The sequence below is a fragment of the Balaenoptera borealis genome (genome assembly GCF_965194805.1).
Source record: "Balaenoptera borealis genome assembly, chromosome: 11".
NCBI lineage: Eukaryota > Metazoa > Chordata > Mammalia > Artiodactyla > Balaenopteridae > Balaenoptera > Balaenoptera borealis.
Window position 1 is genome coordinate 24,734,038 of NC_138868.1, and position 25,305 is coordinate 24,759,342.

Sequence of the window (25,305 nt, forward strand, 5' to 3'; positions counted from 1 at the left end):
CTGCATCTCTATTACCATTACTCTAGGCCAACTCGCCATCATCTCTTGCCAGGAATTGCAGGAGCTTCTTAACAAGTCTCTCAGTTGCTCCCCTGGCCCTCTCCACTCCCTCTACACACAGGAACTGGAGTGATTTTTTTTAAGCGTGTGCATCACAGCATGTCATTCCCCTGCTTCAATCCCCCCAGTGATGTCCCAAATGTAACCACAGTCATTCCTTGCCAAGGCCTCCCAGCCCTGCATCATCTGGTCCTTGCCTCCCTCTCCTCTCCTCTCCTCTCCACTCTTCCTCTCACCAGCCACATTCCACCCCTGCTGGCTTCTTTCTTCTGCTGCTCAAACATTCCAAGTTTGCAGTTTCTTCTGCTTGGAATACTTTCTGGCAGATCTACTTACTCATCCTTCTTTGCACAGTGTCACCTCTGACCATCCTGTGTAAAGTGACCCCTCCGGCACCTCTACGTCACTCCCTATCACAGGATTCCATTTTGGTACTTTCACAACATAAATCACTCTCTGAAATCATCTTTTATTTTTTTTTTAAACTTATTTGTTTTCTTATATACCATCTGCCAAATCATACTCTAACGTAATCCCCAGGAAATTGGGAACTTTGTCTTGTATATTACTATATGTCTGGCACCTCAATCAACATCCATATATGTTCGTTGAACTTGTTGAATGAATTAATGTTTGCAACCACTTCTATTTAATTGGAGGTACTATCATGGATTTGTTCCTGAAGGTGGTGGCAAAGAGTTAACTCATCCAAAATCCTAGAACGTTTGCATGGAAAAGGAAGACACTTGGATAAGTCAAACATTTCCAAAATTGAACAACATCAGAATCACCAGGAGGGTTGGTAAAAATAGAGATTCCTGGGAACCATCCAGCTCACAGTGGATCAGAACATCCAGGGCTGAGTCAGGAAGTTGCTGGCTACTGACATAAAGTGGACCAGTTTGGAAAACCACTGGGTAATGGGATCCAAAGCCAAGTACATGTTCTTACCTTTGACCTTTATCTACACTTCTGGGAAATAATCCTAACCGCAGAAAGACTTTGTGTACAAAGATATTTATCTCACCTTGCTTATAAATGTGCAAATTTAAAAACAACATAAATCTTCCAAAGTAGGAGAAATGATTAAGGAAACTATGATATGGTCACTTGATGGACATTAAAATGAATACTTATGAATATGTTTTTACATGAAAAGTGTTTTGACTTTGCTATAGTCTATTTGTGATTGTTGGTTCACAACCTCAGGAGTTTCTTGAGTGAAATTTGAAACTGGCCTCCATAAATGAAGGGCAAGGAGAGATGGAAGAAAGAGGCAGACCACTTCAGATTGGTAGGGGGCAGGTTTAATAAGCAAGGGGACTTACATACACAGCTTGGCTTGGGTGGCTGCAAGACAGTGAATCTTCATACCCACCTGTCAGAATCTTAAAAGTTTATATGGAGGCCTTAATGGGGTTCAGTCACCATACTGTCCAGAAGGTCTCAGCACCACATTGCTCTCTCAAGACTGTGTCCTTGAAAACAGCTCTTAGTGTAGGAACAGTGGGCAAAATGTACATTCCAAGGACAGGGAGGAGGTGAGAGCTTCCTATTGCCCAGGTCAACTAGCAGTCACGTCCTCTAGATGACCTCCTTCAAGAGTGTTCCCTCTCCAAGTTTGTATGTAACAATCCTTACCCCCATGGTGATGGTATTAGGAGGTGGGGACTTGGGGAGGTGCTTAGGTCATGAGGGTGGGATCCTCAGGAATGGAATTAGTGCCCTTATAAAAGAGATTCCAGAAACCTAACTCGTCTTCTTCTGCCATGTGAGGATACAATGAGAAGTCGACAGTCTGCAACTAGAAGAGGGTCCTCACCAGAACCTAACCATGCTGGCACCTTAATCTGGGACTTCCAGCCCCCAGAACTGTGAGTAATAAATTTCTGCTGATTATAAGCCTTCCAGTCTGTGTCATTTTGTTATAACAGCCTGAACTGACTAAGACAGCCTTCATGCTAGAATGTAAAATTGTTCATTTGGTATAGAAGTGGTTAAATGCACAACACATACTGGGAGCTGACTACATAGGTTCAAATTCCAGCTCTGACTTGGTATGTGATCTTGGTCAAACTACTAAACCTCTCTGTGCTTCTGTTTCCTCATTTTTAAAATGGAAGTAGTGATAGTACTTATCTGGAAGGGTTATCGTAAGGATTAATAAGTTAATATATGTCATGTATTAGGCCATCAAAGAATATTATTTACATGTATATATTTTTTATTTACCATATATATAGAGAGGTGGAGGGAAGACTAGAAGGAATTATATTAAAATGCTCACAGCAACTATGCTGAGCTTGTTAGGTAAGCGTGATTTTCCTTTTCTTTTCTCCATTCTCCATGAGGTGGTTCTATTATCTCTGTAACTTACCAAGCATAATAACAGTCAAATCTCCAGTGCAATGCAAAACCAAGCATTTTCATCAAGGGATATGAGAAACCATCATGAGCATTGGGGTAGGAGGTGGGGATGGAAAGGAAGCAAGTGTACCAAGGAATCTTTGCAAATATAAAATCTTATATTCAAATATAAAATATGAATATAAGATTCATAACATTCACTTATATAACACCTATATGCCCAAGCTTATTCAGCTGCTCCTGGACCACAAGAGCATATGAAGGTTGGGAAGATCTGCTCCGAGGCCATCTCCCTTCACCTTTCTATCTCCCATGGGAGGCTACCATGAGACCATTTCTCATCACTTCCTGGGTTCTGATGAGGTATGGGGCTTTCTGCCATGCCCTCCTCAGACTAGAGTTACAGAATATAAAACTGCTTGGCTACAGTCTAGACTCAGCTTCTCAGGGACAGGGTACCCCACAACTCACACTGTATCCATCAAGCCCCTTTATTTTCAGGGTTATCCTTTTTGGAGTGTGGGACAAGGATCATGGGGACCTGGCACCTTTGCATTATTCTTCTTTGCAGCATGTATGCACTGTCTAAATCTAAAAGAGGCTCATTGTAGCTTTACCAGTCAGGTCACTCAGGTTTTGGCCTTAGCCTTGCCTTATCTTGTAAGATGCATTTGTGAATAAGACAGATAAAGTTCCTGCTCTCATGGAGTTTACATTCTACTGGGGTGACAGACCACAAATTAAGAGAACAGGCACAATAATTAAGTGAACTCTATATTGTACAATAGAAGATGATGTAGATTATGGAAAGCAGAAAAAGTAAAAGGTTAAAGGGATCAGCATTTTAAGGTAGGGAGGGAGATAGCCATATTGAATAGTCAACAAGGTACCCCTCATTGAGAACGTTAGCTGTGAGCAAAGACTTGGAGGGGTCGAGGGTGTTAATCAAAAATCCTGTTTTAAGACTTGGCTTTTTATCAAGGGATATGGGGAACCATTGCAGAGTTTGTGTTTTTAACCTATTTGTTGTAAAATAAAAGATACAGAAAACAAATGTACAGCTTATTATTACAAATTATTATGAGGCCTATACACTTTTAACCACCTTCCAAGTCAACAAGGAAATATGTCAGTCTCCTCAGAAGCCCTTTCATGGGCTCTGTCCCAATCAGAGTCCCCTGCCTCTGTCCAAATGTAACCACCATCCTGACTTTTCTATTAATCACTCATTTGGTTTCTCTGTGTTTTATCACCCAAGTTTGCATCTCATCTCTAGTCACTAATAGTTTAATCTTAATACTTCCTTTAAGTCTCTGTTAACCCACAAGTCTCCTCCATCCCTTTCTTTCCCTTATAGTTTGTCTGTTGACATACTTGGTCAGTTTGACCTACAGTTTTTCTTGTGCTGGATTTTGTTAATCATTGTGTGGCTTTGAGCAGAGAAGTGACATGATCTGACTTAAATTTTGTAAGGATCACACTGCCTATTGTTTGAGATTGTAGGAGGACAAGGATAAAAACAACGAGAACTCTTGGAAGCTACTGCAGAAGTTCATGAGACATGATGTGGTTTAAACCATCATGAGAGAGGTGAAAGAGTCAAGAGGTAGTTGGATTCAGGTTATATTTTGAAGGTACAGTAGCCAACAGGATTTCCTTAAAATGGGACATGGAGTGTGAAAGAAAGAGAGAAATCAAGAATGACTCAAAATATTTTTTTAAACTGCTTTAGTAAGATATAATTTACATACTACACTAAATCATTTACCCATCTGTAGTGTAAAGTTCAGTGCTTGTTAGCATATTTCAAGAGCTGTGCAACCATCACCGCAATCTAATTTTAGAACATTTCCATCAAAGAGAAACCCTGAACGCATTAGTAGTCATCCCCTGTTCCTGCCGAACCCTCATCCTTCCAGATCCTGGCAACCACTGTTTTTTTTTTTTTAATGCCTCTATCATTTGCCTATTCTAGATATTTCATATGAACAGAATCATACAAAATGTGGTTTTTGTGAATGGCTTCTTTCACTTAGCATAATGTTTTCCAGGGTGACCCAAGTGGTAGCATGTATCAGTACTTCATTCCTTTTTATTGTCAAATCATATTTTATTGTATGGATATGCCATATATTGCATATCCATTCATCAGTTGATGGACTTTCAGGTTGTTTTCATTTATGGCTATGAAAAATGCTGATATGAGCATTTGTGTACAAGTTTTTGTACGAATATATGTTTTTGATTCTCCTGGATATACATCTAGGAGTTTCATATGGTAGCCTCATATGGAAACTCTATGTTTAAACTATTGAGGAACTGCTGGGCAGTTTTCCAAAGTGGCTACAACACTTTACATTCCCACCAGCAATGTATGAAGGTTCCAATTTCTCTACATCCTCACCAACACTTGTTACAATTATAGCTATCCTGTGGATGTGAGCCACATCTCATTGCAGTTTTTATTTGAATTTCCCTAATGACTTATGATGTTGAAAATCTTTTCGTGTGCTTATTGGCGTTTGTGTGTCTTCTTTGGAAAAATGTCTATTCAAACTCTGTTCATTTCTTAATTGGGTTGTCTTTTTATTGTTGAGTTGTAAGAGTTATTTATATATTCAGATGCATGTCCCTTGGTAGCTTTATGTTTTGTAAATATTTTCTCTCCATCTACAGGTTGTCTTTTCACTTTCTTGGCAGTGTCCTTTGAAGCACAAAAGTTTTTATTCTGATGAAGTCCAATTTATCTATTTTTTTCTTTTGTTGCTTGTACTTTTGGTGGTATATCTAAGAAACTATCATCTAACGCAAGGTCATGAAGATTTATTCTTATATTTTATCTAGTTTTATAGTTTTAAAGGTGTACAGTTTAGACCTCTTATATTTAGATCTATCATCCATTTTGAGTTGATTTTTGTGTATGGTGGAAAGTAGGAATCCATTTGGACCATTCAATTTTCTATCTTTTGCAGGTGGATATCCAGTTGTTCTAGGACTATTTGTTGAAAAGCCTATTCTTTCTTCATTGATTTTGTTGCCCTTGTTGAAAATCAATTGACCATAAATGTGAGTCTATCTCTTGACTCTAAATTGTATTCCATTGATTTCTATGTCTATCTTTATGCCAGTACCACACTGTCTTGACTACTGCAGCTTTGTAGTAAGTTTGGAAATTGGACAGTGTGAGTTCTTCAACTTTGTTCTTTTTTGGCTTTTTTTGTTTTTGTTTTTGTTTGTTTGTTTGTTTTGTTTTGTTTTGCCACACTGTGTGGCAAGTGGGATCTTACTTCCCTGATGAGGGATCTAACCCATGTCCCCTGCAATGGAAGCGCAGAGTGTTAACCACTGGACTGCCAGGGAAGTCCCAACTTTGTTCTTCTTTTTTAAGATTGTCCTAGCTATCCTGGATCTCTTGTGCTTCCATATGGATTCTAAGATCAGCTTGTCTATTTCTGCAAAGAAGACAGCTGAAATTTTGATAGGGATTGCATTGAATCTGTAGATCAGTGTGAGTAGTATTGCCATCTTAGCATATTAAATTTTAAAGTTCATCAATACAGAATGTCTTTTCATTTTAAAAAATTTCTTTCCACAATGTTTTATAGTTTTCAGAATAAAGTCTTGAACTTCTTTTGTTAAATTTATTTCTAGGTATTTTCTTCTTTTTGATGCTATTGTAAATGGAATTTCTTTTTCTTTTACTTTTTTTAAATGAAATAAATGTGCATAGACTGTCAAAGCCCTGATGATTCAGAGTTGCAGTTGTAAATGGGATTATTAATTTCATTTTTGGATTGTTCACTGCTAGTGTATAACAATGCAAATGAATTTTGTATATTGAGCTTGTATATACTGCCACATTGTTAAATCTGTTTATTAATTCTAATAGTTTTTAGTGGATTCTTGAGGATTTTCTATGTACTGGATCATGTAATCTGCAAATAGAAATATTTTTTCTTCTTCCTTTCCAATACGGGTACCTTTAATTTCTTTTTCTTGACTAACTGCCTTGAATAGAACCTCCAGTACAATGTTGAATAGAAGTCACAAGAGCAGATATCCTTGTCTTGTTCTTGCTCTTAGGGAGAAAGCATCAGTCATTTTCCGTTAAGTATGATGTTAGCTGTGGGTTTTTCATAGGTATTCTTTGTCTAGTTGAGGAAAATTCCTAGTTTGTTGAGTGTTTTTAATCATGAAGCAGTGTTGGATCTTGTCAAATACTTTTTCTGAATTTATTGAGATGGTAGGTATTTTTGTCCTTTATTCTATTAATACATTGGCATTTGGATGTTAAACAAACCTGTGGTCCTGAGAAAAATGCCACTTGAGCATGGTTTTATATGTTGCTGGGTTCAGTTCTAATATTAACCTGGGGAATTTTTGTGCCAAGTTTTTGTTTTTTTCCTTTTGAAGTTCTGTCTGGTTTTGTTATCAAGGTGATACTGTCCTCATGGAATGAGTTGGAAAGTGTTCCCTCCTCTTCTATTTTTTGGAAGAGTTTAAATGTTTGGTAGAATTCACTTATGAAGCAAAGTGAATAGGGTTATTCAAATTTTCTATTTCTTCTCCGCTCAGTTTCATTAGCTTATGTCCTTCTAGGATTTTTTTTCCATTTTATCTAAGTGATCTAATTGGTTGACATATGGTTGCTTACAGTAATCTCTTATAATCCTTTTTCCCTTATAAGGTCAGTAGTAGTATCTCCTCTTTCATTCCTGATTTTAATAATTTGAGTCTTATCTCATTTTTTTTCCTGGTCAGTGAAGTTAGAGGTTTATAAATTTTGTTGACCTTTTCAAAGAAACAACTTTTGGTTTTGTTGATTTCTCTATCGCTTTTCTATTCTCCATTTTATTTGCTTACACTTTAATCTTTATTGTTTCTTTTCTTCTGTTTGTTTAAATTTAGTTTTCTCTTCTTTTCCTAGTTTTTTTCAGGTAGAGTTTATTGGTTTGAGATTTTTCTTTTTCTTTTTAATATTGACATTTGCAACTATACATTTCCCTCTAAGTGTTCCTTTAGTTGAATCCCATGAGTTTTATGATGTGTTTCATTTCCATTCCTCTCAAAGTATTTCCTAATTTTCTTTGTAAGTTTTCTTTGATCTATTGTTTATTTAAGAGAATGCTGCTTTACTGCCACATATTTGTGAATTTCCCAAATTTCCTCTGGTTGTTTATTTCTAAAGTCATTGCAGTGTGGATAGAGAATGTACATTGTATAATTTTTATTCTTTTGAACTTATTGAGACTTGTTTTATGGTCTCAGACATGGTCTATCCTGGAGAATGCTTCATGTACACTTGAGGAGTATGTGTTTTCTGCTGTCATTGGATGAAGTATTCTATATATGTCTGTTAGAACTAGTTGGTTTTATTGTTTTTCAACTCTTCTATTTCTTTGTTGATCTTCTGTCTACTTGTTCTGTTACTGAAGTGGGGCATTAGATTTTTTCAACTGTTATTGTTGAATTGTTTATTTCTCCTTTCAGTTTTGTCTGGTTTTGCTTCATGTATTTTGGGACTCTGTTGTTAGGTACACACATGATTACAATAGATTCTTACATGACACTATCTTCTTGATAGACTGACAATTTTATTATTATTGACAATTTTATCGTTATAAAATGTCCTTTTTTCCCCCTCTAGTAGCAATTCTTGTCTTAATGTCCATTTGGTCTGATATTAGTATAGTCACTCCAGCTCTCTTTTGTTTACTGTTTGCATGGTACATCTTTTTAATCTTTTTACTTTTAATCTATTTGTATCTTTGAATCTAAAGTGGATCTTTTACAGACAGCATACAGTCATATCATTTTAAATGTATTCTGCAATATCTGCCTATTGACTGGAGTGTTTAATCCATTTACATTTGGTGCAATTTTGCTGTTTTTGTGTCATTTGTGCCATTTTGCTATTTTTTAAATATTTCATATGCCTTTTTGTTCTTCTGTTCTCAATTACCACCTTCTTTTGTGTTAAATAAATTTTTACTAGTGTATTATTTTAATTCCCTTGTTATTTTTTTACTACATATATTTTTTTCAGTTATTTTCTTAGTGGTTGCCCTGATCATTAAAATTAGAATCTTAATATCATTCAGTAGTAGAGCTTCAAAATACATACAGAAAAAAATGATAGAATTAAGAGGATAAATAGACAAATATACAACTATATTTGGGGACTTTAACACCCCCTCATAGCAATTAATTGAATAAGTAGACAAGAACCAGCAAAGATATTGAAGAGTTGAACAACAAATTGACATAATGAACATTTCTAGAACATTCCTCCAAATAGTAGCAGAATATACATATTTTTCAAGTGTACCTAGGATATTCACCAAGACAGTCCATATTATAGATTATAAAACAAATCTCAGCAAATGTAAAGGGATTGAAATTACATAAAATATGTTCTCCACCATGGGGAATTATATTAGAAATAAATAACAGATGATATTTGGAAAATACTCTAATATTTAGAAATTAAATTACATACTTCTTAAAAAACTCATGGGTTAAATTAAAATAATCATAAGAGAAATCAGAATATATTTTGAATGGAACAAAAATTTTTAAATAATATATCAAAATCTGTGATATGCAGGCTATCAGTGCAAATTTCAGTGGGAAATTTATAGCATCAAATGCTCATTCTAGGGGGAAAAAAAGGTTTCAAAACAATATTCCAGGCTATACATTAAGTAACTAGAAAAAGAGTAAATCAACCCAAAGCATGTAGAAGGAAAGAAAGAATAAAGATAAAAGCATAAATCAATGAAATAGAAAACAGGAAAACAGTAGAGAAAATCAATGAAACCAAAAACTTGTTCTTTCAAAATATCAGTAAAATAAATAAACCTCCAGTCTGACTGAGAGAGAACATATTAAGAACGAAAGAGAGGCTATCACAACATATCCTATAAACATTAAGAGGATAATAATATTATGACCTTGATGCCAATAAATTTGATAAGTTAGATGAAATGCATAAATTACTCAAAAGATACAAACTTCCATAGATTACTTAAGAAGAAATGGATAAACTGTATAGGGGTATATCTATTAAGGAATCGGAATTCATTGTTAAAAACCTTTCCCAAAGAAACTCTAAGCTCAGATGGTTTTATTGGTAAAATCTCCTAAACTCCTAAGGAAGAAATAAAACCAATTATTCATAAACACTTTCAAAAAATAGAAGAGAAATGATCATGTCTGAAGTCATTTATTAAGGTCAGAATTACCCTGATAACCTAAACCAGAAAAATATTATAAGAAAAGAAAATTACAGACCAAGGCAACATAAAATCCTCAGGAAAATTTTAGCAAATCAAATCCAGAATATATAAAAAGATAATACATTATGATCAAATTGTGTTTATCCCAGGTATGTAAGGTTGGCTCAACATTCTTTTTTAAAAATCAATCAATTAATAACCTGAAAATGAAAAACCATGTGATCATACCAATAGATGTAGAAAAATGATTTAATAAAATCATTTTTAAAAAGCTCAGCAAACTAAGAATAGAAGGAAATTTCCTCAGCTTGATAAAAGGTATCTACTAAATACTCTCAGACAACTTAATTTTGAATGACTAAGAGTTTCTGTAAAATTGGTTTCATTTCTTCCTTAAATGTTAGGTAAATTTCAACAGCAAAACCAAATAAGCATGGAGGGTTTTTGTGTGTGTAGAAAGATTTTTAATAATTATTTCAAAAAATTTAATAGATATAGGAATATGGCAAAAATATTTACTCTCACTTCTTCTAGCTAACATTTTACTGGAGGTCCAAAACAGTGAAAAAGATATAAATGGTATGCAGATTGGAAAGAAAGAAAGCTATCTTTATTTGCAGACAACACAATTATGTGTGTAAAAAATCCAAAAGAATCTACAAAAAACCCAGTAAGACTAACAACTGAGTTTATAAGAGGTCATAAGATGCAAGGTCAACATATAAAAATCAATTTTATTTTTATGTACTAGCAAAAACAAATGAAAATTGAAATTAAAGCATGATACCATTTATGGTAACATCAAAAAGCATGAAATATTTAGAGATATGTCAAACAAAATACATGCAAAATTTGTATGCTGCAAATTACAAAACATTTCTGAGAAAAATTAAACACAATCTCAAATAAAGGCAGAGCTGTACCAAGTTCATGGATCAGAAGATTTATTATTATTACAATATCAGTTCCTTTTAATTTGACCTATAGATTCAATGTAATCCCAATCAGAATCCCAGGAGGCTATTTTTTATACAAAATGACAATCTGATTCTAAATTGTATAATAAGTAGTAAAGGATCTAAAATTACTGAAACAATTTTAGAATAAAAAACCAAATTGGAGGACTCACATTATCTAATTTCAAGACTTACTATTAAGCTATAGTAATTAAAATAATTTCTTCTGGGCATAAAGATAAACATATGGAAAAAAGAACAGAAATAGACATATATCTATGGAAAATTAATTTTTGACAAAGATGCCAAAGTAATTTGTGAGGAAAGAATAGCCTTTTCAGTCAATGGTGCAGAAACTATTGGACCTTCATATGCAGAAACATTGAATTTCTACTCTTATTTTATCATTTACAAAAAATTAACTTTGAGTGGATCAGAGACATAAATATCAGAGTTATAATGATAAAAATTTTAGAAGAAAATGTAAGAGATTTTTGTGATGCTGAGTTACACAAAGATTTCTTAGATATGACACAAAAAACAAAAACTATAAAAAAATTGATAAATTTTTTATAATCAGAATTTAAAGTTTCTGACTTCCCTGGTGGCGCAATGGTTAAGAATCCACCTGCCAATGCAGGGGACATGGGTTCGAGCCCTGGTCCGGGGAGATCCCACATGCCACAGAGCAACAAAGCCCGTGTGCCACAACTACTGAGCCTGAACTCTAGAACCCCGAGCTACAACTACTGAGCCCGTGCATCTAGAGCCTGTGCTCTGCAACAAGGGAAGCCACTGAAATGAGAAGCCCATGCACCACAACGAAGAGTAACCCCTGCTCACTGCAACTAGAGAAAGCCTGCGTACAGCAACGAAGACCCAATGCAGCCAAAAATAAATAAATAAAATAAATAAATTTATAAAAAAAAAAATTAAAAGTTTTTCTCTTTGAAAGAGAATGCTAATAAATATGCAAGCCATCGACTGGAAGGAATATTTGCAAAGACCTGCAAATGTAAATATTTGTGTAGGCTTTCTCCATAATTGCCCCAAACAGGAAACAATCCAAATGTCTATTTACTGGTTAATGGATAAACAAATTTTGGTACATCTGCACACTTGAACCCTACTCAGCAATGTAAAGGAACAAGCTAATGATACATGCAGCAAAACAGATAAATCTCAAAAGCATTGTGCAAAGAGAAACACACTGTACACATAAGGTTGTAGGACTGTAGGAATACATTTATATGACATTCTGGAAAAGGCAAAAATATAGGGACAAATATCAGAACAGTGGTCACTAAGGGTGAGGATGGGGAGAAGGGGTTGAATGTGAAGGGGCACAAAAGACCTTTTGAAGTAATGGATATATTATGTATTTTAGATTGTGATGGTGGCTACATGACTATTTACATTTGTCAAAACTCATGGAAATGTGTACTTTAAAGGGTGAATTTTACAGTATGTAAATTATATTTCAATATACCTGAGCAAAGGAAAAATAAAGAGAATGGTAAGAGAGGAATTGTAGACATCAAAAAAAGAGACAAATCTCTCAAGGAGTTTTGCTGAAAATGAGAGCATGAAATGGGACATTTGCTGGCAGGGGAAGTAAAATCACTGTGAAGTGAAGCTTTTAAATTTTATCTTGCAACTATTTTTTGATGATGGAAGCAAGAGCAGTGAGTTTGTTCATTGATGAGAATAGTCCAATAATGAGAGAAGAGAATTTATGGAACAGTGTCCCTGAATTTGTGCACACAGTTGGAGGTACTGCTTCAGAATGGAGCATGGATGATATTCTTTATGGATGATATTCTTTATAACAGGAGGGAGGGCACAATATATGGGTCTAGATGCCAGCAGCTGGTAGGTGCTGTGGTGGGCATCTGGATATTTTCTTCTGATTGCTTTTCTTTTCTCCATGAAGTAGAAAGCAAGGTCAACAGCTGAGAGAGTTTTCACTCTTAATGACTACTAGCTCACCTGAACCCAGCTACTTCTTCTCATCTTGACTAGGCTACAAGCAGGAATGGACCATGTCTTGCATTTGACTGTATCACCAAATGACACTCCAAGTGCAGCCAATAGACCAGGTAATTGGACCACACAATGCCAAGCAATTCCACTTTTCTGTTGTTCAGTTTTTTAACTAAACTGACCAGAAACCTTGGGGCCAGATATTCCCAGCTGGAGTTTATCTCCAGCTTCAATTTTGTAGCTCGTGTCTTTCTTTCTTCCCTGTTCTTTATTTGGGTATCATTTGTTCAACTAAATGAGGCATGGACTATCAACAGAAGTTCAGCCCATGTCTTTTGAACCTACCTATCCTGTATCCTGTCTCTCTAGACGGCATTTATTACACTAATGCCTTTCTCAGTACCTCAATATCTAAATTAAACTTGATTTCCCTCTCCCCTAAAAACCTGTTTTCTCTCTTTATCCAGTATCCCCACCTCAGTAAGTGCCACAATCATTGGAATTTTCTTTGTTTCCTCCCTTTATCTCCACCCCCTGTTGCTTCCATCTTCAGGCTATCAGGAAGTCCTCTTTGTCCTTTCTTCAAGACATCTCAAGGGACTGACTCCTTTTCATCTCTATTTCCCATTACCTTAATCAAGACCATGACCACCATCTTTTACTTGGATTACTGCAGTGGCTTCCTTAATTATCTCTCTGCTTAAGCTCCCTGAATGCATGGAATCTATTATTCATCATGGCATACAAAATTCTATCTGACCTGAATCTTGCCTATTTCTCAAACCTCATGTCATACACTGTCCCCTTGCTTACTCTTGTCTGGCTGCACTGATCTCCTTTCATGTCTTTGAACATCACACACCCTTTCTGCTCATTCTGGCTCCGAGTATTTTCTCTGGCCCTTTGTGTGGAATGCTTCTCCATATGCTCCTTAGATGGCTGGCTCTTTCTCATCTTTTAAGATCCCTGCATAGTTGCCACCTCCACAGAAACATCTTCCCTGGCTACTTTATTTAAAAGGCATTCCCTAACCCAGTTCTCACTGTGTTTATAATAGTCTAATCTCTTTTGTTTTGCTCCTGTTCCTACAATCTTTTTTAGTTTATTTCTCCACTAGACTGAATATACAAATGGACAATAGCCACAGCATCATAAAAATAGAACTTGGACTCACAACCTGCAGCAACCAACCCCCTTATCTACAATAAACAACCCAGGAAACCAGCCTGCTTTAAGTCAGACTTGCAGGAAGCCGGATTGCTACTTCCAATGACAATCCAGGGAGCTGAACAATATTTCTGTGACAATGGGCCCCAAATGCTGATTGATTAATAACTGACCGCTTCTCTAATTTTTTTTTTTTTTTTTTTGGCTGTATTGGCTCTTCGTTGCTGCACACAGGCTTTCTCTAGTTGCGGCAAGCGGGGGCTACTCTTCGTTGCAGCGTGCGGGCTTCTTATTGTGGTGGCTTCTCTTGTTGCTGAGCACAGGCTCTAGGAGCATGGGCTTCAGTAGCTGCAGCACGCAGGCTCAGTAGTTGTGGCTCGCGGGCTCTAGAGTGCAGGCTCAGTAGTGTGGCGCACAGCCTTAGTTGCTCTGCGACATGTGGGATCTTCCAGGACCGGGGCTTGAACCTGTGTCCCCTGCATTGGCAGGCGGATTCTTAACCACTGTGCCACCAGGGAAGTCCCAGCTTCTCTAATTTTTAAGTCCCTTCTAACTTAGGACTAATCAAAGGAAGCCAAATATGCACCCCTAACCAATTATATAGGATGCCCTGCTTCTAGTTTGTGGGCCTATAGCTTCCCCATGCTAACAACCTCCAATCAGGCCATACATGAAGTCTTCCTTTCTTTCCACTCTAAAGCTTTCCCACTTCCCTACCGGCCTTTGAGTTTCTGCCAAAATGCGGCTGACTCCCTTGCTCTAGCAAGCTCAGGATAAATAGCCTTTACTTTTTTCATTTGGTTGATCTTTGTTTATTTCCATAAGACTATAAAGAGAAATGGACCATGCCTTGCTTACGATTGTATCACCAAGGCAACAAATAAGTGAATGAATGAATGGAAAACTAATATCATTAGTTGGGTAGTCAATCTTTCCCCATTCTGGCTTCAAACTTATTCCTTGCTATAGACACTCTTCTCAACCAAATCACATACTTTCTTTTCTATAATACAACTGAAGTTTCTTCTTCTCCATGAAACCTTTTTTTGATTACCTGAGCCCTTACTTACTCTCCCTTCTCTGAATTCATACAGCACACACCACCCCATTTGGTTTTTAATTTCTTTCAGTTCATAAGGGGTCCACTCTTCTGGGATTGATAGCTGAATATTTTGGTACCATTCATGATGTCTAGCACAAGCTATGATACAAAAAATAATGATAATAACAACAGATTACTCTTGTAACAATGCTGAGGAAGATAGACTGCTACTATTCTCATTTTACATATGAGGAAACTGAGGCACAGAGAGACCAATTCTCTTGCCTAAAGTAATAAATTAGTAAAAAGGAGAGCTAAGGTTTGAATTCAGTTCTGCCCGACTTATATTGTATATATGTCAAGCTACAGACTATATGAACTACTTTTCATATACTGTGCACATATTAGGTCCTCAATAAATGTTTCTGAAATTAATGAAATAACCAAATTCAAAAGTTTCATAAACAAAATGGAAAAGCGAACAGAACTCTTCAGGATGGTTCCAAAATGTTCAATGGAGCAAGGGACATGGTGACTAGATGAGATAAAGTACTGACCCTAAATTCTGCATTCTAACCCTAAGCCTCCTGCTGTGATTCTAAGGCAAGTCCTTTCTTCTCCAGGTTTCTTCACCCATCTCATGCTATGTTGGTACTTCCACCTGCCTTGAGGCTGTTTCCCGAGATGGAATCAAACAGCGGCTGTAGGATATTTGGTGATAGCATTAACAGTTCTCTCCTTGGTGAGCATATTAAAATCAATTCAACTATCCTTTCTGAGGAATGGAGCTGGGTGCTAAGGAGAATGCCATCACCAAGCAGGCTCTGCGCATGCCCTCTAACAGTTTGTGATAAGGAAACATGGAATTCAATTCAATGAAGACACAGAAAGGAAACACGGAATTCAATTCAATGAAGACACAGACCTTCCCCCACCTGCTGCATCAAAGTTGGAATTAATCACTATTTCATGTGATATAGATTCCTATATAATTTTGAATGTACATTAAGTAAAAGGATTGGAAAGATCTTTTTGGCTGGCTAAACTTGAGGTGTTCTGATACTATTGTACTTGCAAAGTTGTCAAGAACTCATTTCAGAAAAGATTTGAAAGCATTTGCAAAGTCGTGTTGTATTAAACAGATACAAATGTAGTCTTTGTTTAGGAACGTTTCTTTGAAGGGGTCTGGGTAACATCATATCTGTCCTGGAAGCATGGAAAATTGTGATATGTGGTACCTATAATCAATGGAATCTGTGAGATTACCAAAGCACCTGGTACAAGGAAATTCCCCAGAGACAGCCAACTCCGGACACTGCCCCTCACTCTCTCAGCCTTAACGTGTCAGCAGCAAGCCTTGCTTTATGTGACATTCTGAAGGAAATGGGTGAATGTGTCATCATTGAATCACTGAGAACTATAGCCCCAGCATGATCTCAACTATGAAAATACAGGTAAATATATAACATACATAACCTATACAGGTATTTGCATGCATTCACACCAAATTGTTAAGGTAAAAACCCCCAGTATTCTGACACATGTAATTCATATATATATAAAGAATATCTTCTTTTTCAGATTCTTTTCCATTATAGGTTATTATAATATATTGAATATAGTTCCCTGTTCTATACAGTAAATCCTTATTGTTTATCTATTGTGTATATAGTGGTGGGTATCTATTAATCCCATACTGGGTACATGTAGTTTTAGTTTTCCTTATTCAGACTTTTCTGTATTTTTTGAATTTTCTATAATGAGCACGAATTACTTTTAACATTAGAAAAAAAATTGTTTACTATATTTAAATGTATTGTCACAGAAAGCGCAATTTCCTTCTAGGAGTAGCTTCTGAGAAATATTCTCTTACTCATAAAGTTTTTAAAACTGGTAGATTAAATATACTGGGTGTGTAAGAGACACCCAATATATTTGTTTCATTTAATACCTGACCAACAGCTCCTAGTTTAAGGCATATTGAAAAGCTGACAGTAGTTATTTATTAAAAAGGAGTAGAAAGTTACCACTTATGACTGGAAAATGTTGTCACAGAGTTTTGCAGTGCAGAACAATCCCTCCTATGTGTCTATTGCTTTCTCTGTACCTGTGTATGGTTGACAGTCTCACTCTCTGTCTCTGTCTCTCTTTCTGTCTCTGTCTCTGTTTCTCTCTCTCTCTCTTTCTGTCTCTCTTGCAGCCCTGCAGTTGGAGGTAAGGAGGAGCCAGGAAGGACCTGAAACTCCTCTGCACACATTTCAGTAATAGCCCATGTGGGAGAGCAGATACAGGGCTGATTGCTTAAATAAAAGTACCCTACCCAGAAGCTGTTAGAAACTGTCAGATCTTAGGGGATATCATTGGGAAGGGCTTTTGATACTAAGCTGGCCTGAAGTCCCAAAGTTTTATCCCATTGTTATTACATACCAAAAGATGTGTTAGCAAAAAGAATTTTAATCAATGTCTGGTATAAGGTCAGGATTAGCCTAAGTGACAGTTACTGATGGTAAAAGGCAGCAAGAAAAACACCAATTATAATTAAAATAGTCATTGAAACTTAGATTTTTAAAATAAACTTAGAAACTATCCAGCCCAAATCTTTTATTTACAGATGAATAAAGGTCAAAGAAAGCCCAAACAAATTATATTTTAGCTGAAGTTACACACTGATTTTTGCAGAGCTGGCTCTGTACTGAGATTTTGAATATTCTGGTCTTTTAGCTATTTAGCACTGCCTCCTATTCTCAAGTTAATATTTCTTATAAAAAGGTTGGCATCACAAGTATAATTGTTAATGATTTTTCTGTTGACATTTATTTAAAGCCAATAATTGCTGTTTTAATTTTAAAAATATATAATCTGTGGGGAAAAATACACAATGGAAAATAATTGGTTATAATCTGAATTTCACTTAATGAATATTCCCTGTATTGTTTAGATCATAAGACCCCCCCCAAGGACCAAGGTACTCAATGTCATCTAAGAGCAAAACAATCAATTTATGAAGTTTTGTTTCTATTGATTCATGAATAACCCACTTGAAATTCAAATTTACAAACTGTTAACCTCATCTTCACAAACACGTTTGACACTGGAGTTTAGAGTTTGGGAAAAAGAGTGACTGTTTTATTTGGCAGGAAATTAAGAGAGTTGCAGAGAAGAGATTTGTTGTTTTCTTTGGCAGAAATTAAGAGAGAGAGTCCTTTTCCAGAGTTCAATGGCAATGAATGGAATTATTTCCTAAGCTTTAGGGCCTCAACTAAGGGAAATTCTGAGTTCTCAAAGTTTTACTTTGCTGAGCTTAATACTGATATAACTGTCCATTGGGCAAACTGGGGAAAGAAATGGAGCAGCAGAGTGTGTGTGTGTGTGTGTGTGTGTGTGTGTGTGTGTGTGTGTGTGTGTATTGTAGGGGTAGGGGTATGGGTAATGGCTTCAGTTTCATTGCCTTCTCCTTTCAGCCACACCTCTTTTCTTTGGCATTACTGTGGTCACATGCCAAACCAGGTTTGGCAATTTTTCTTTTATTTTTTTTTTGGTGGAGTGGGAACAGAAAAAGTCATTTCCTGTTGGTTTGGCTCTGAAAACAGTCCTGGTAGAAGCTTGGTACAGTTCTTAGAATCCTGGGCTCCAAAATACCTACTTAACACCTTTGCCATGCTCTTGTGGTTACTGATTATGTTTGGAAGAGTGAAGCAGGGGAGGAAGAAGAACCTGATGGGAGTAGCCTTGGCTACCTGGCTAGTCTCACACCTCTTGGTCAGAGAAAGTGCCCGTGTTCTCTGGCACCCAGTGGTAGGTTGGGTTGCCAATGTTAAAAAATGCCTTCACCTTTCTAGTTGTTTGGACTCAAGGGTATTCCCAGAACATCTTATGATGAGGAAAATAAAAATAGTCACCATTGTAACCAGTATAGGAAAAAAAAATCTCCTTCCTTACCAACGAATGAGAAGTTTATGTGCAGTTTTCCTAGCTTTAGAGTACTTTCCACATTTCTCTTCCTAGCTACTAGAGCACAGAAGTCTAATTCTGTCAGTAATATATGAAGTTAAACCCCATAGTGGGGGTTTCCAGGGGACTAGGACATTCTTAGAAATCAAATCCAAGAATCATAGAATATTAGTCTTGAGAGGGACCCAGCAGCTGATTAACTCTAATGGGAAAAAACCAAACTGAGGCTGCTGAAGGTCAATGGCCCACTTAAGGTCACATGATTTTTTAAGGCAAACCAAGACTTCAGCTGAACTCTCCACACTTCTGGTTTGGTGCTCTAATAACCACAACGTATAGTTTTGGGAAAAATACTAATACCATTTATGTGAAAACTCAGATATTTTGCTGACACTTCCGGGTTGACCAGAACCCTGTACTGCTGCCCTGACTTGTTTGTTAGTCAATAACCTGGAAGCATAGATGCAGATCAGAGCAAGTCAGGTGAACCAGTTTAACCTGAAGATATTAAAAAATCATTCTGCAGAAGTAGAGAAAAATCAAATGATTAAGCCTCCACCACAAGTTCTAACACATCATGCTTATCTGTGTTTCCCCTTGTTGAAATGTTCTATCATCTAAGACAGGTCTCTCTTGGTTGGAGAGCTAATCAGAGCCCGTTGAGCAGTTAGCTCTTAGGAGGAGCTCATGTGGTCAATGTCTTAGGAGCTGGGTAATGAATACCACGGAAACCTCTCCCAGCAGGCATCTCAAGAGATTATGTGTGGATAAATGCTTTGTGGGAAATTGTTGTTCTCTCTCAGTCTCCTAATGTGCTGGTGCAAGTGTAGACAGGGAGCAGATCTTTGGTTGCAGTGTCCCTAGCAGCTGGCATAGCAGGCTTGCAATAAACTTGTTGAAGGAGTGAATAAACCACTGATTTCACCACACTATACACATATACCAGTCAGGCAAAGAACAGTAGAGGTGAGGGGACAGAGCAATTTTAAAGGAAGATGATCTCTTTTGATCCAGAATGAAGATACACTGAAAAGGGCTACTTATGGAATAAGCACTGGTTCTAGCCCCTCGTTTAGAAATTCAAGTGGGCATTTCTCCAAACCATTCCTTAGATTTCATTGATGATCCCTCTGAGCCTTGGTATCTTCATCTGAAAAGTGAGATTGATACAGCACCTACATCCTGGGGTTGCTGTAAGTGAGGGAACCTATATAAACCACTAAGAATGTCTTGGGTTTGTAGTAAATACTAACTAAACATTATTATATAAACTTTCTGTCCTAGGAGACTTGCATATAAAATTGTGAAAGGAATAGTTCCTACCTCATAGTTTTAATGTACAGATGAAGTACTGATAACAGAAGCTAATATCTGAGTGCCTCCTATAGACTAAACATTATTCAAGGCACTTTGCATTAATTATTAATCCATTATAAACAACCTGATGAATCAGATACCTTATTATCTCCATACTGCAGATTAGAAAATTGAGGTTCAGATGGGATAAGCACCTGCTCACACGCAGCTAGTAAATAGTGGAGCCAGGATTGGAACCCAAGTAATTAATTCAAGAGCATCAACCATAGGGCTATGCTGCTTCTCACAAATACAGGTAAAGGATTTAGCACAGTGTCTGGCATGTATTACCTGCTGATTTATTATATATCAATAAATGTTGCTGAATAAACGCTGATGGATATAGCTTTTTATCGTACTTGGTTAGCTGAATGAATTATGTGCTTATTTACATTTTTAATTGTGACTATGGTAGCATTAGGAAATACTATAGCCATTGTCTCTAGATTTGGAGAGAAAAGCACTAGCTTTGCAAAAACTCTTACTCTTGATGATCACAGTGGCATCACATCACACATGATTTAACCCATAGGAATTCAACTACTCATGCTTGGCAAAAATATTAAAATACTGTGTGACATTGTAAAAGCAAATTTTGCATACATAATTTTTATTATGTACTGTAAGTTGCTGAATGCATTATACATTTATACATAAATATTAAGGTATAGAGTTGTAAGCACAAAACCAAGTACACAGTACTCTGGGGAGACTTGAAAGTATTTTCAAGGGGAATTTTGAATACCTGTGAGTTTCACCTTACATACTACCTTTGGAACCTGACTTCTGTGCAAGGTGAGGGTGCCCTTGCTCCACACAGCATGATATTGGTCATGAGTAGAAGTGAATGGAGAGTGAGGAGACCGGTAGCAACTCTTCCCACTATTAATAATAGCAAGTCATTGATAATATTTAGTTCCCTCTGTGTACCAGGAGCCATGTTAAGCACTCAACATGGATAATCTCATTTAATGCTCATAAAAATCCTATCAAGTAGATATAAGAGTGATCATCCTTCTTTTACAGATGAGGAGAGTGAGGCACAGAGGTAATGAAAGGTACCATTATGGAAAGCCTGTTACACAGCAGGTACATACCTTATCTCTAATTTTCATCATAACCCTGGAAGGTAGGTAATTATTCTCCCTTTATAGGCAAGAAAATAGAGGCTCACGGGGTTAGGTAACTTGCCCAAGGTCACACAGCTGGTAAGTGACTGAGGGAGGATTGGAGCCCAAATTTTGTACTCATTGCACCACACAGCCCTCTTTAGGGAGGAATCAGGTCTCTGCAAGAAGATGCATTTTCAACTGCTTTCAGTTATCCAGTGAGCATAGTGAGACACTGGCTTTACCAGCGATAATGATGATAGTTTCATCTCCCTCTGTTTGTCTCCTTGCCTGTATTTTAGTTGGTGCCACATGGGATTTTATGAAGATTGTCATAAAAGTTTGTAAACTGCTTTGACCTCTTTGAAAACAAGACACAAAGTAAACTCCTAGCTGACCATGGCTTTGACCCTAATGCAAGACATCCTTGATTTGCCTGAAGTTTTGGAAATTACTACACAATGAGGAGGTGGCTTCTTTCATGCTATTCTTCTAGGTAAACTTGCTTTCTACTCAGAAAGCCCTGAGGTAGACAGAGAAATGGCAAATAGTCTTTTCTTTCTCAATAGAAGGCTCTACCAACTAGTTGCAAAAGCCAGAACGTGAGTCCTTCTTTTTTCTATCCTTTTTGTCCTGTTCATCAATAAAAGTCCTCTACTTCTAGACCATTCACATCCTTCCACTTAGTGTCATCCTGTAATTCAAGACATCATCATGTCTTACCTGGAGGGTGACTTAAATATTCCTGGTTTGTCTGAGACTTTTCAGGTTTTAGTGCTGCAAGTTCCACCCCCAGGGAATCCCTCAGTTGCAGGCAAACCAGGATGTTTGACTTCTCAACTGACCTGGTCTTCTCTAGGAGTCTCCTAACAGGTCTCCCACTTCCCCTGTTTGCTTGTCTTTAATTCTCTCTCCACCCAGTAGCCCACAGAAATCCCTTGACATCATATGTTACTGTGTCATCCTTTCTACTTAAAATCCTACCTTCTGAAGAAAATTCAAACTCCTTACCTTGGATTACAAGGCACTGCATGACTTGGCCCTTTGCTATTTCTCCAACCTCCTCCTCCTTCACTGTGATGCCGTTGTCAGTTCCTGCCAAGCCCTCCTCCTCCCCAACACCTTTGCCCCTGCTCTTTCCTTTGTCTGGAATGTCCTTTCTCTGACTCTTTGTGTGTCCACAATTTGTCATCATGTAGATGTGTGATGATTTGATTAATGTCTTCCTCTGAGAATGAAAGCTCCTTGACTCCCCAGTTCATCGCTTAATCCCCAGTACCTAGCACTGGGGCTGGCACCTAATAAAGTCATGTGAAATATTCACAGAATGAATTAATGAATGAGCAAAAGAATAGATGAATGAATATAGGTTTGTTAGCAGCATGTGCTACTGAGAGTCCATGATCTGAAAGGCCAGGGTTGCCAGGACACAGTGAGGCTGGAGACAGAGACCAGAGAATGAAGAGCTTCACGGTCATGTCAAGGAGTTGGGACATTGTCCCAAGTACAGTGGGGGAGCTTCTGAGAGGTTTTGAGCCAGGGAGTGACATAACCCCCTATACATACTGAAAAACTGAGGGTTGGAGAGGTGAGTAGGGGGCCATTCAATGAAAAAGCCCTTTAACCCTGGGCAGCTGCAGGAATTAGGGTGTGTGTTTGCAATGGGGCTTGTAGAGCCAACTCAGTATTATTGTTCCCTTGCTTAATTTTCTGGAAACAATCGGCCAATTATGAATCAAAGGCTTCCATAGCTCTGGCCCATAACTAATTGTGTTTTTAAAATGTGTGTAATCACGAATCAGAGATAATGTAAAGGGCCTAATTGATGTCGAGATTGGCTTCCAATAGGAGCAAGTCACTTGTGCCATTTTTCCAAGGTTGAATTTCATAGTGTATTGCATTGGGCTCACATTCGGGGGAGCCGTGGCCTCTGTCCACTCTGAGTACCTTGTAGCCAGAGTTCATTACATGGATGTGGGTGGAAAAGCAGGCACAGGGGGCGAGCAAGTGTTTCCATCCACAGTAAATATGGAAGAGTTGGAGAGCTGCCGCAGAAATAGCACTGGGCTAGAGATAAAGCAGCATAGCTCATGACACCTGAGTTGGGATCAAATAGCTCAGAATTCTAAGAAATCAATTGAAATTGTTGAAGAGCTGTGCAATCTTGAACAGGTGACACAAGTTCTCTGAAACTTGCTTTCCTTATCTGTAAAAATGAACGGACTGTTCTATGATCTCCTAGTTGTTAAGTTATTTTTCCCTCCTTCGCATTATTTTTTTTAATGTGTGTAGTAAGTTACCACTCTTTTTACATAATAACCAGGACACTCAAGGCAGGACACCATCTTCCTTCCTTTCCGTTTTCCATCTTCATTTGCTCATCCCACCAGCATTTCAGAATCACTACATCTCACACTGAAACGACCTACCACTCTCCCTCTGAAACCTGTTCCTCACTTCATTACAGGTACTGCCACTGAAATATCATTTTCAACATTCACCTTTGAAAACTACCCCCTGCCTCCAAGTAGTTTCCAAGATGCTTTGAGCCCACCCCTACAATGTCTTTCATCCTCCTGGCTTCTCTCTTTCCACTGCCTTGATCTAAGCCCATTATTTATTTTCAACACTTTCTTATGGAAAATCTCAAACACCTACAAAATAAACAGGATAATGTAATGAACATCTATGTAACTGTCACTCAGCTCCTACAATTACCAATATTATGCCATCTTCCATCCCCTAATCAATTATTATTATTATTATTTTACAATTATTTTCTAAGCAAAATTTTTTTTCTAAAGCAAAATTTACACAGCACAAATCTTTGCTGTACAAATTTGTCAAATGGAGACATCCATTTAACCCAGGCTTCCATTATGATGTGGAACATTTTCTACCCCCCAGTTTCTTTGTGTCCCTGCCCAATCTCTCCCCTCCCCCAAAGCAACCACGGTTCTGATTTTCTGATCTTAGATTAGTTTGGCTGTTCTAGAAATTCTTAAAAATGGAATCATACACTCTATACTCATTTGTGTCTGGCTTTTTTCCACTGAGGATAACGTCTGTGAGATTCCTGCATGTTGTTTTGTTCATTTTTAAATATTGATGTCCATTGGATGAATAAGTTTGTTTATCCATTCTACTATTGTGGACATTTATTTGGGTTATTTCTATTTTGGGCCATTGTGAATAAAATTACTATGAATGTTTTTGTACAGTTTTTTTTTTTTAATTAATTAATTAATTTATTTTTGGCTGTGTTGGGTCTTCATTTCTGTGCGACGGCTTTCTCTAGTTGTGGCAAGCGGGGGCCACTCTTCATCGCGGTGCGCGGGCCACTCATTATCGCGGCCTCTCTTGTTGTGGAGCACAGGCTCCAGACGTGCAGGCTCAGTAATTGTGGCTCATGGGCCCAGTTGCTCCGCGGCATGTGGGATCTTCCCAGACCAGGGCTCGAACCCGTGTCCCCTGCATTGGCAGGCAGACTCTCAACCACTGCGCCACCAGGGAAGCCCTGTACAGTTTTTTAATGGACCTATGTTTTCGTTTCTATTTGATACAGCCTAGGTGTAAAATTTCTGAGTCTCTACATTAGTTTTTGTCTGGATGGCTGCAAACTTCTCCTTGCTTCCATGCCTGCCACCTGCTGTCAGCTCTCAAATTCAGGCATTAAGCCATATATGCCTTTTCCTAAAGCAGAACTCTCTCCATGTCAAAAATCTACCCAGGAAGCTCCAGTGGTCCCCCATTGTCTTCAGAGTAAAGTCAAGCCTGCCTGGCCAGGCATTCAAGACTCCCCACAACTCAATCTCAACTTTCTTTCCCAATGTTTATTTCCTGTGTCTTCCTGATGCTCTCTGGGAGCTGACAACCTAGTCGCCTTGATCTTAGGCTCCTGTAGGATGGTTGCCTAGACAGCACCATCTTACTTAACCTACAGCAATCCCGGCTCTCAGTGGACGGGAACACGCTTGCTGGATGGGTTAGTCAATGCTGCCTTGTGTGGCGCTCATACCTCTAACCGCAGACCCAAGAACATGCCTACGATGTCACTACTGCTTTCTCTCTAGCTT

The 25,305-nt window shown here is 37.6% G+C and overlaps 1 long non-coding RNA gene across 1 annotated transcript in view; it reads left to right on the forward strand.

Moving 5' to 3' along the window:
* LOC309606582 overlaps nt 1-24,451 on the forward strand; it is a 44,637-nt gene extending 20,186 nt beyond the window's left edge. Inside the window, exons 2-3 of the long non-coding RNA XR_014231958.1 lie at nt 1,837-1,934; nt 15,437-24,451. This is a non-coding gene — a long non-coding RNA (uncharacterized lncRNA). The remainder of the gene's footprint in view (nt 1-1,836; nt 1,935-15,436) is intronic.
* The last annotated feature ends 854 nt before the right edge of the window (nt 24,452-25,305 follow it).